Source organism: Neophocaena asiaeorientalis, unplaced genomic scaffold (genome assembly GCF_003031525.2).
Source record: "Neophocaena asiaeorientalis asiaeorientalis breed wild unplaced genomic scaffold, Neophocaena_asiaeorientalis_V1.1 scaffold195, whole genome shotgun sequence".
Classification (NCBI taxonomy): domain Eukaryota; kingdom Metazoa; phylum Chordata; class Mammalia; order Artiodactyla; family Phocoenidae; genus Neophocaena; species Neophocaena asiaeorientalis.
This window is the reverse complement of record NW_020172675.1, coordinates 41,013-52,830: the sequence shown is the minus strand read 5'-3', so window position 1 is coordinate 52,830 and position 11,818 is coordinate 41,013. Positions and strand designations below refer to the sequence as shown.

The 11,818-nt window shown below is 45.8% G+C and overlaps 1 pseudogene; it reads right to left on the bottom strand.

Annotated features, from left to right (window-relative positions):
* Positions 1-9: 9 nt before the first annotated feature.
* On the bottom strand, positions 10-11,000 carry LOC112396122 (uncharacterized protein C2orf78-like; annotated as a pseudogene).
* Positions 11,001-11,818: the final 818 nt, after the last annotated feature.

The following is an 11,818-nucleotide window of genomic DNA, read 5'->3' as shown; positions in this document are numbered from 1 at the left end:
TATCAGTGGGACAGGTTAGTCAATAAATTGTGATACATACATGTTGAGGTATAAATTGTTCTCTGGAAGGATCCACAGCATGGCAAAAGTAGATGTCTCTGAGGAGGGAAATGTGTGGCTGGGGAACGTGGGGAAAAGGGTGACTTTTCATTGAATACCCTTGAGTACCTTTTCTAATGTTCTGTCATGTGAATTTATTACCTCTGAAGTTCGCCTGAGTTCAAACCCCAGTTCCCCAAATTACTAGCTCTTAATCTTGGGCAAACTCTTCACACTCTCCAAGCCTCTTTATCTGTGAAATAAGGTCAGTAACTTAGCCTGGTGCTGCCTGGCACAGAATAAACTGTCAATAAATGGAGATTATTAGTGTAAAAAAATCAAATGCCCATCAATGGATGAATGGATTTTTTAAATGTGGTGTATATGTGAAATATTATACAGTCATAAAAAGGAGTGAAGTACTGACAACATGCTACGACATGGACAAACTTGAAAACATTATGCTAAGTGAAAGAAGCCACACACGGTGGTCACATTTGTATTATTTCATGAAATGTCCAGAAAAGGCAAAACTATAGTGACAGAAAGGAAATTAATGGTTGCAGGGACTGAAGGAGGAGGGGATGAAGAGGGCCTGCTGATGTTTACGCGGGGTTCTTTGTGGGGTGATGAAAACGTGATGGGTTAGATGACGGTGATGGTTGCATAGGCTTGTGAATGTACGAAATGACACTGAATTTGCAGTTTCAGAAGGTGAATGTTATGGCATGTGAATAACATCTCAAAAAATTAATTTTGAAAATGAAAATTGCCAGTTTTCCCATGGTTACTATCCACTATCCACTGTCTCCATCTCTCCCTTCTCCCCACTGTATTCCTTTTGACGCCCACCCCTGCCACTCTCTCCCATCCTCACTCCCTCGACCTGCCCCACAAGGCCTCCCAGGGAGCCCGTGAACCGCTGGGCGCCTGGGTCCTGTGGCTGTTGGAGCGGCTGCCCAGTGTGCGTGCCTCCACCGCTCTCACCCGTGAGAGTGGACGCTTCTGTCGGATGTTTCTCATGCGTTTCAGTTGATGGTGATGTTTACAGAAGGCGGCACACGCCCTGGTCAATGGAGGAAGCCCCTCAAGATAATATTTAGGCCCGTCCAGAAGTTTGATCTCGTCAACCAGTAACCTCAGGATGCTGTGCTCTGAAAGCCAGGTTGGCCGCCTGCGGGCACTTGTAAATACTGAGGATGTCGGAGGCATTTGGGCCTCCAATTGAGGCCTTGTACCTCCACATGCGACATGACCTCAGCCCTTTGCTGCACCTCTCTAAGTGAAGTGGCACAGGAATACTGGCCTTGCCTGTCATTGCCAGGATTAACTGAATAGTGCATTAGCTGCCCTGGTGCTTAGGTGTTGAGTACATGGTGATGTATATACCAGGTCCTATTTGTGGGCCTCCTGATGCAGCAGTTCCCTTGGCTCTGCCCCTGTTGTCAGCTGCCCCTAGGATAACTCTGAGCCCTAGCCACCTCTCTCGTAGTTTTCCCTATCCCCCCCACTATAATCACACCTGAATAAGGCAACTCAAACCTTTCAGAGATGTGTCCTGAACCTCCTGTTTTCTTAAATACCTATCTGGTGGTTGTGAGACTTAAGGCCAACCTCCCCAAGAGACCTTTTCTATTTCTCCTAGTAAACCTAGAGTCACCTTCTGTCATCTTCAACTCTACTCAAATTTGGTTCTTTCAACCCTGACCTCTGACCCTGCTTTTTACTTCTGCCATTTCATCCTCACTCCTGCTTCCTTTCATAAATCCATAAATGTCTTTTGGCCTTCCTAGCCCTGGGCCAAGTTCCTTTCTCTTTCCTCAGTTTTTACCCCTTTCCTTCATTCTCCCATCCAACTTTCAGTCCTTCCTTTCTCATGCAGCCTTTGATTCCAACCCCATCAAAAAAACAAACAAACAAACAAACACACCACAGTTAGCAGAATCTCAAAATTCAAAAGTTTTATTACTCACCTATTCTATTACATTTATTCAGTTTTATTGTTTGAATATACATCAAAATAAATAAAGAAATTTATACCTATCTTATCTATACATGGAAGAACAGCTGGTACCCAAGGTGGCACCAAAAATCCTAGTAGCTCTTACTTTACATATCCATAGTAGTCAGCCATTTCCATTTCTTTTTCCCTCTCAATGAAAAACTGCAGTTTCCCCAAAGAGGTGTATTTGGCAGCATTGTCACGTTCTTCTTGAGCCCATCTCTTCATGGCCTCCCACTCTGGCCTCTGCTTGTGTTCAACGGGCTTTGACATTACTGCCTCAGGAACATTGCGTTCCCTCCATGGAATTTGTTGCTTGCTGAAGTCTTGGAGTAGAAATGGGGTTTGGAGCTTGGCTGGGGACTGGCGCTTAGTCACAGCAGGGGAAACAGGCTCCCGCTGGAGAGAGGTGCAAGATGAAGTTTTGTAGGGTGCAGGCCTAGGAGCAGCAGACTGAGGGACACTAGGCTGGGTATGGTCGGTCCGACCCAGTTGGGTTGGGTTGGGTTGGTCACAGTTGGCTGAGATGGTTTGGCAGGACCTGGCAAAGAGGCAGGAGCTGGCTAGGATGAACTCACTACAGCAGGTTGAGCTGAGTTAGTAGAAGCAGGGTGGGCACGGTCAGCAACAGCAGGCCGATGTGAGGCCAGAGACTGTGGCCTCCAAGAAGCAGGTTGAGCTTGAGGCTTGTCCCAAGGTCATTTTCCTGATCTTTCTGGATGCAGCTTTCTGAGGTTTGCCTTTAGAATCCTTGGCCGTGTTCACAGGAGCCCTGTCACTGACTGCAGCATTGCATAGAACAGCTTCTCCCCCTAACAGGCACTCTGGATTCTTTGGCTAGATCTTGGCCTTGGGAGCACCACTGATAGGCTCAGAGGCTTTACGTTTGTTCTTCCTTCCTGGGTTGATCAGAGGGAACCTTTATGACACTTGGCTTTTCCTGCACCTGATTCGCCTTAATGGCTCTGGTGTCTTTGGCTTTGATCACGTTGTGACCTTTGGGTTGATCAAGATCTTTCAAAGAATTAAAGAGCTGGGGAAGGTGAATATCCTCCACCAGTGTAGTAATATCTGCAAAACCACTGCTAGATTACATCCCATTTTCAGCTGTCCCTCGGTCCTCAAGACTCAGGCTGTTCTTTCCCAGATCAGCATTTTCAGAACCAGGCTTCTCCTCTTGGCTGAGGGGATCCGTGCAGGCCAGGAGCTGGTGAATATCAGGGATATCTAAAGGGAGTGGTGGAGGCTCTTGGTTTTCTCTTGGGATCTGGTAGGCATCCAGAGGCTTTGAAAGCTTGGTTGTAATATCCTCCAAGTGCTTACTCTCTATTTTTCCCTGGCTTGGAGCTGGAGGCAGGGCCAGGAGACTACTGGCACTCTGGACTGGAGCTGTCCCTGAAATGTCCCCAAATTCAGGTGGTGGGTTACTCTCAATTATCTGAATATTTCTGCCCCTTCAGGACTTGGGGAGTTCTTGAGTTTGTGTCACACAAAATGTCTGGCTTGGAGGCTGCAATCCCAGGGAATTTTTCATCACCAGGGAAGTCTCCATCCCTACAAAGGAATCAAGGTAGAAGTCATTCCCTGGTAAGTGAGATGCTCCCCCTAAACACCAACACAGCAATCACGTACCTTGAAAGGTACGTGATTGCTGTGTTGGTGTTTAGGGGCAAGATGGGCAAGGCATTTCTACTAACTCTTCTTAAGAATCACAGACAGTGCCCTATGCTACGAGATAAGCGGAGACTGTTGTAATTCTTACTGGTGATCATTTCATGTCACTGATTTCTTGGCTTTCTTTGTATTTCATAGGATTGTTAGAAGTCAAATAAAAAATGAGTCTTATTTTTTTTAAAATGAAATGTTTTACAAAGCCTAGTATTCTCATATAGAGTCCTTTCAATTCTCCCCACTTTCCTGAGAGGCTAAGAACACTTCACGCCATGAACTAGGAGAGGGAGTAGAGCCCTTCCTGATGAAATATATAAACAAAGACAGAGTCTTAGCCTACTTGCTCTGGACAGGATCCCGGACCACAAGGTCTTAAATCCTGGTATAATTTAAGGAAGTGAGGACAGGTAAACTGGCACTATCATAATAAGAGATCTGAAACACCTTCCAAAGAGACTCTAGCAGTAGATCAGGGAAGGGAGTGATACACTGTGGTAGTACAGGGGGAATGATCGGCTACAACAGTGAAAAATGTGGTACCTATTGGTATGCTCTTGGGGTTCTTGTACATGTAGCATAGATGACCTTTAGAGAGTCCCTCCCACCTTCCCTCCTCAATTAGGTGTGTTTTTTTTTAATTTATTTTTTTTTGCACTTATTTATTTTATGCATGAATTTTTTTTGGCTGCACTGGGTCTTCATTGCTGTACATGGGCTTTCTCTAGTTGTGGCTAGTGGGGGCTACTCTTGGTTGCAGTGTGCGGCTTCTCATTGCGGTGGCTTCTCTTGCTGCGGAGCACGGGCTCTAGGCACGTGGGCTTCAGTAGTTGTGGCTCACGGGCTCTAGAATGCAGGCTTAGTAGTTGTGGCACATGGGCTTAGTTGCTCCACGGCATGTGGGATCTTCCCAGACCAAGGCTCGAACCCGTGTCCCCTGCATTGTCAGGCGGATTCTTAACCACCGCGCCACCAGGGAAGCCCTAGGTATTCTTATATAGAGTCTAAAAACAGAGAGCCCTGAGCAAAGGTAGTGGTTATTAAAGGCTCAGGATCTAAATTCTACCTGTCTATACACCACTTTCCAGCTGTAGACTTGAACCCATTTTTGAATGCTGACCTCATTGTTCAAATTTCTTGCTGTTTGTACTCACCTTGAAAACTTGTTTCTGTGATGGGTTGAGCAGACACAGGGTAGTACATTCCAGAGGTGGAAGCTGGTGGTTGGATATTTGTGGGCTGAATCTCCTTTAGTACCATTATCATTTCTGGTTGCACAGAGGCCCTACTTCATGTGTATGACACAGAGCCATAGGATTACATGCAGGAGCCAAGTTCTCCATACAGTAAAGACCCCAATGTGCCTTAGTTATAGTAATATACCTGGCTTCCTTCCTGGTAGGGAAGTGACAGGCTGTGTCCCTGATTTGGAATTTGAGATGGTGTTCCCTGAGCAAGCCTGGCAGAAAGTAATGGATATAGAGGGACCATGTTATTGGTGCCTGCAGTTTTATCATACTGGGCTGCCATAAACATGGAGGAAGCAGCTGTGTGGGGGTCAGTGACTGCCAGAGTAAAGTCTCCGAGTGAAGAAGAATTCTTTTCAGTGCTTCCTGTGATGTCCCAGTCAAGAACACCTGGATAGGAAGCAGCTGAAGTGGAGATCTGGCTCTGGTCAGTGACTCCAGATAACATAGTTGTGCTAGACTGTTGGTGAAGGTAGGCACTACACATGAGTGTCTGGAAAGAGGTAGCCGTAGCTGATGCCAAACTGACGGCAGGAGCAGAGACTCTGGGGAAGTTGCAGACACTCCTGTTAGGGAAGTTGCATTGCTCACCACAGGAAGAGAGTGCTGCAGAGAATTTAGAGTTCCAAGTACAGGTGGATTTTGGAAATTTTCTATAAGAACAAGAGGGTAATGAAAAAATCAGGGAGATTGATAAATTCTCACTATGTTTGAGGAGCAGCATTATCTTAAGGTTCTTGCTATCAGGACACCTCTAACGTCAATACTTACTGAGAAACCAAAAATCAGACCGTTATGATGGTTGTAAGGACTGAGCAGTTTTACACTCTTCTGTATTAACTGCCTGTGCTCCCATGTTGGGCACAGATGGGCAGAAGACCCAAGTGGTATTGTTCAGACATTGTTCTCTAGGCTGGAAGCAACCTTCTCCCTGCCCTATCTTTCCCTTCAGCTTGCACTAGTATTGACTTCTAGGCTGTTTCCTAGACTGGAAGCATTTTAGAACTAGGAGGTCCTTAGAGAACTTCTATTTTCACAGTCTCATTTCATGAGGAAGGAAACTGAGGCTCAGAGAGGTCGGGTTGACTTGTTCAAGTTCTCTCATTATGTTAGTATCCTTACCAGGTTTCAGAACCTAAGTATCCTGACTTCCTTGGCAGGATGCTACTCTGAGCATGATACTGCCAGAAAGCAGGAGAAATAGAACTTATACTATAGGCAGTTTTTTTGTCCATTAGAAAACAGTACGGCTATTACCATTGTAATCTTCAGTGTCTCACTTTGCTTGTGCAGTTCCCACGCTATTACCTAGAGTTCACATATAGCTCAGTCCACCTGGTAAATTTAAAGAGTCATTTTTACCCTCGTCAAGCCTGGTTTCTCATCCTACCTCAAAATGATTACTCGAAAGTGAATTTCTTAAGTGCTTTTGGAAAGAAAAAAGTTATCTGATTACTTCAGATTACTCATTTGTAAAGTGGTTATAACACCACCACCAATAATAATAGCAGTAATAATTAATACATGAATAAACTGATATATTGTGTATGATTTATATGGAGGAAGATACAATAAGTTCTAGAACGACAAAAAAAGATTTTAAGGCTCAATATTAGAAAAGAAAGGGATCAGAGTGGTCAACCAATGTATTATCCTAATGTAACAGATATGGAAAAAATCAGGCTTTCTGAGAGAGTCAATGATTTGTCCAAAGTCACACAGTTAGTAAATGCCAAAATCAAAACTGAAATTAGGTCTCCAGAGTTCTAGTTCAATACTTTCCCTCATTATTCCATGCTATTTTGAATCTACTAGTAAATTTAGGGGCAAAATAAATCTAATGAAAAACTTTAAAAAGTTTCTTTTCTTACCTGACATGGTCAGAGAAGAAGAAGCATCAACTGCAGATACAAGGGATGAGGAGACAACACCAGAGCATGTCTGAGTGGCTGCAGCTGAGCGGCACATGTGTCCAGTACAAAGGTCACTGGTTACTGGTCACTGGTCACTTGTGATGATCCAAATTTATTTACAGACGACTCCACGGAAACCCCAAGACTCTACCAAGTGGTAGTGGGTTTGGTAGGAGAATGATGTCACAAAGCAGGCAGTTTCAAGGTATGGGATAGCCAATAGGGAGGTCCGATCCCCAACAGGAAGGCTGGGGTGCATGGAGAGAGTGTAGGATAGCTAAAACAACACCTAAATTTCTGAGCTCTGGGGAGGAAATCCTAGAAGACCAATTTACCTCCCCCAGGCTCCTACATTAGGAAAATCATTGCAACATTTCTTACAGACATTCATTAATATAATTTACTAACAGTTACTTATATCCTACAGAGTATTATATTTTATGTATCATATACTTAGAGCTATATATATCTTAACTAATATCCTTAGGAAGGCAAGAGCCATCTAGTTTGAACTATTAAAGTTGTTCTGAAATCGTATCTGTCTAATTAGTGAACTTATAGCAGCTTTTAAGGAGCAAGTGTAGGGATTAAGAAGCTCTTTTTGTAACTTGGTTAAAGAGTCGGGTGAAGTTTGTTGAGTGTACCTTGTTGAGAATGTTGTGGTCCAAGGCTCTTCTCTTTTAGTCGTCTCCTTGACTCCTACCTTCCTTGGGCTGGGCGAGGATGGGCCAGGTTGGATTTACATTTCTCTTCTGCTTTCTTTTTTTTTTTTTTTTTCCATTATGGGCATTGTGTCTAGGACAAACCTTGATCTTGCATTCTTACCCTCATGAATGTTACTTGCTGTCATTAGATACGAGTTTTTTCACTGATGGGGATGATGCTTATCTGAGAAGAAATTGTGAAAGGTGGTGTAGTATGGAGATGTGGCTTAAGATTTTAAGTGTTTTTCAAGGTTTTTCCCCTTAGCTTCCTACTTCAGATGGCCTACTTACATGATACTAGTATGTGATGTGAGGCTAACAACTTACTAAATACCTGCAAGCCAGATCAGTGTCTCTTTTCTCTATATTTCCATGGAAATCAAGGGACCCATAGGCACTGCAGGTTAGGGTGGGCGGTGTGAGATTGGGGGGAGTGTGGTAAGCCACATTTTGATATCAGTAAAATGTTTACATATTAAAATATTCAGTTCCAACATTCAATTCTATTTAGGCAAACCGTTAGTTAGGCTTTTCCTGGTTCCAAGCCTATGTAACTTATTTTCTCTCCCTAGTTCCAGCCATTTAAATTTAGCTTGCAGGCCCAACATCATCTTTACCTCTAAAAGAATCTTCCATGTAGGAGGAAGAAACTAAAGAGCTCTATTTCAACACTTAGGAACATGAGGCCCTACCCTGACCTAAACCTTTATTCTTACAGTTAGGGTATTGTCTTGTCCCGTATACCCACTTCCTGCATTTTGAACCCATCAGGTTAACTGAGACATGTCTTGTTGCAACATCCCCAGTTCATCTATCCCTGAGGCTGTCCTTAATTCTTCCCATTGTCACACTTTAATTAAATACTGGAATCCCTCAAACCCTTGCATGGTACCTGAGGCCCTATGGGATACTGGTAGATTTTGTTAGTGTCAAGTACTTAGCTGTCTGAATCTCCAAATATCCCTTGCTTCTATATTTTCCATCCCAGCATACAACATACCCATTAAGGCCCTGTTTTATCTTATGTTGGACCCACTGCCATCCAGAGGCATACTCTTTGGTAGTTCCCATACTTTCTGGAAACCCTGCCATGCCTGGATTTTATTGTGTTCCCACCCAAAGCCTGTATCTTTTAGCAAGCTGGAACTATAAGACCAACATAGATTTTCTAGTTTCTGATAGATTTATGTCACAATTTGTACATTGTCATGTCTATAGATATTTGTATCATTTGTACATTTTGGCCATTACATGCCTATTGGATATTTTTCATAAATTGCAAAACAATATTTTATGACTTAGCACCAAATTGAATGTGTCTGTTTGTAAGTTGGTAAACTATGTTGTGCTACCTTGTATCTTTTCTTTATCCAAATAGTAATTGACTACTATTGTCCCGTTTGTAATTACGTGGAAGTTTTCAGAATTGTAAAAAATGCTTGTGTATTGAAAATTGGTTAGACTATTACTGTCCCAGATACGTTAAAGCTACTGAACTTTTTACTCATTCATTCATTCGTTCAATAATTCTGACCTTCCTGACTCAGTTTACCCAGCTCAAATGGTTGTGAAGATTACTAACAGTGTATGTAAGGTACTTTCAGAAATTAGAAATTGAGACAGGAGAAGATGGTGGAAGAGTAGGACACAGAGATCACCTTCCTCCCCACAGATACATCAGAAATACATCTACACGTGGAATTGCTCCTATAGAACACCCCTGAACGCTGGCATAAGACCTCAGACCTCCCAAGAGGCAAGAACCTCCCCCACGTACCTGGGTAGGGCAAAAGAAAAAAGATAAAACAGAGACAGAAGAATAGGGATGGGACCTGCACCAGTGAGAGGGAGCTGTGAAGGAGGAAAGGTTTCCACACACTAGAAGCCCCTTTGTGGGCAGAGACTATGGGTGGCAGAGGGGGGAAGCTTCAGGGCCATGGAGGAGAGCGTAGCCACCAGGGTGTGGATGGCAAAGCGGAGAGTTTTCCACACAGAGGATCGGTGCCTACCAGCACTCACCAGTCCCAGAGGATTGTCTGCTCACCCGCTGGGAAGGGCGGGGACTGGGAGCTGAGGCTTGGGCTTCTGAACTTAGATCACAGGGAGAGGACTGGGGTTGGCAGCATGAACATAGCCTGAAGGGGTTAGTGTGCCACGGCTAGCCGGGAGGGAGTCCAGGAAATGTCTGCAGCTGCCAAAGAGACAAGAGACTCTTTCTTGCCTGTTTCCTGGTTCACGACAAGAGGGGATTATGAGCACTGCTTAAAGGAGCTCCAGAGATGGGCGTGAGACATGGCCATCAGCGAGGACCCCAGAGACGGGCATGAGCTGCTAAGGCTGCTGCTGCAGCCACCAAGAAGCCTGTGTGCGAGCACAGGTCACTATCCCCACCTCCCCTCCCGGGCACTTCTGCAGCCCGCCACTGCCAGGGTCCCGTGATCCAGGGACAGCTTCCCCGGGAGAACACACAGCATGCCTCCGGCAGGTGCAACGTCATCCTGGCCTCTGCTGCCGCAGGCTCACCCCGTATCCATACCCTTCAGTCCACACGGCCTGAGTGAGCCAGAGCCCCCGAATCAGTGGCTCCTTTAACCCCGTCCTGAGTGAAGAACAGACACCCTCATGCGACCTACATACAGAGGAGGGGCCAAATCCAAAGCTGAACCCCACGAGCACTTTCACCATGAGCACTGTCACCATGGGTACAGTCACCATGGGCACTAATACCGTGAACTATATTCCCATGAGCACTATAACCGTGAGCTCTGTCACCATCGGCACTGTCACCATGAGCACTGTCACTGTGAGCACTGTCAACATGGTTACTGCAACCATGAGCACTGACACAATGAGCACAGTCACCATGGACACTATCACCGTGTGCACTGTCACCATGGGCACTGTCAGCATTTTGCACTGCCACCATGTGCACTACCACCATGGACACTGTCACTGTAGAAACTGGCACCATGGGCACTATCACCGAGAGCACTGTCACCATCGGTACTGTCACCATGGGCATTGCCACCATGAGCACTGTCACCATGGACACTATCACCGTGAGCACTGTCACCATGGGTATAGCGACTATGGGCACTGTCACCATGGGCAATATGACTGTGACTACTGTCACCACGGACAATGTCACCATGTGCACTGTCACCATTGGCACTGCCACAGTGGGCATTGTCACCATGGGAACTGCCACCATGGGCACCATCACCATGGGCATTATCACCTTGAGCAGGGTCACCATGGGCAGTGTTACCATGTGCGCTGTCACCATGGGCATTGCCACCATGGGCACTTCCACTGTGAGAACTGTCTCCATGGGCACTTCAACCATAAGCACTGCCACAATGAGCACTGTCACCATGGGCACTGCCACCATGAGCAGTGTCACCATGGGCATTGTCATCATGAGCATTGTCACCATGGGCACTGCAACCGTGAGCCCTGTCACCATGGGCACTCTGACCCTGGGCACTGTCACCATGGGCACTATCACCATGAGCACTCTCACCATGGGCACTGCCACAATGTGCACTGTCACTATGAGCACTGTCACTATGGGCACTGCCACCATGGGCACTGTCACCATGGGCAATATGACCGTGAGTACTGTCACCATGGGCAATGTCACCATGTACACTTTCATCATGGGCACTGCCACAGTGGGCATTGTCGCCATTGCAACTGGCACCATGGGAACTGTAACCATGTGCATTATCACCTTGAGCAGTGTCACCGTTGGCACTATTACCATGGGCACTATCGCCATGGGCACTGTCACCCTGGGCACTGCCACCGTGAGCACTATCACCATGAGCACTAGCACCGTAAGCACTTTCAATGTAAGCACTGTCACCATGAGCAATGTCACCATGGGCATTTTCACTGTGAGCACTGTCACCATGAGCAATGTCACCATGGGCACTATCACTGTGAGCACTGTCACCATGGGCAATGTCACCATGTGCACTGTCACGATGCACACTATCACCATGAGCACTGTCACCATGGGCACTATCACTGTGAGCACTGACCCTGTGGTCACTGTCACCATGGACACTGTCACCATGAGCACTGTCACCATGGGCACTGCTGCCATTGGCACAGCCACTGTGAACCCTGTCACCATGGGTACTGCAACCCTGAGCACTGACCCCATGAGCACTTTCACCATTGGCACTATCACCGTGATCTCTGTCACCATGAGCAATGTCACCATGGGTACTTTCACCA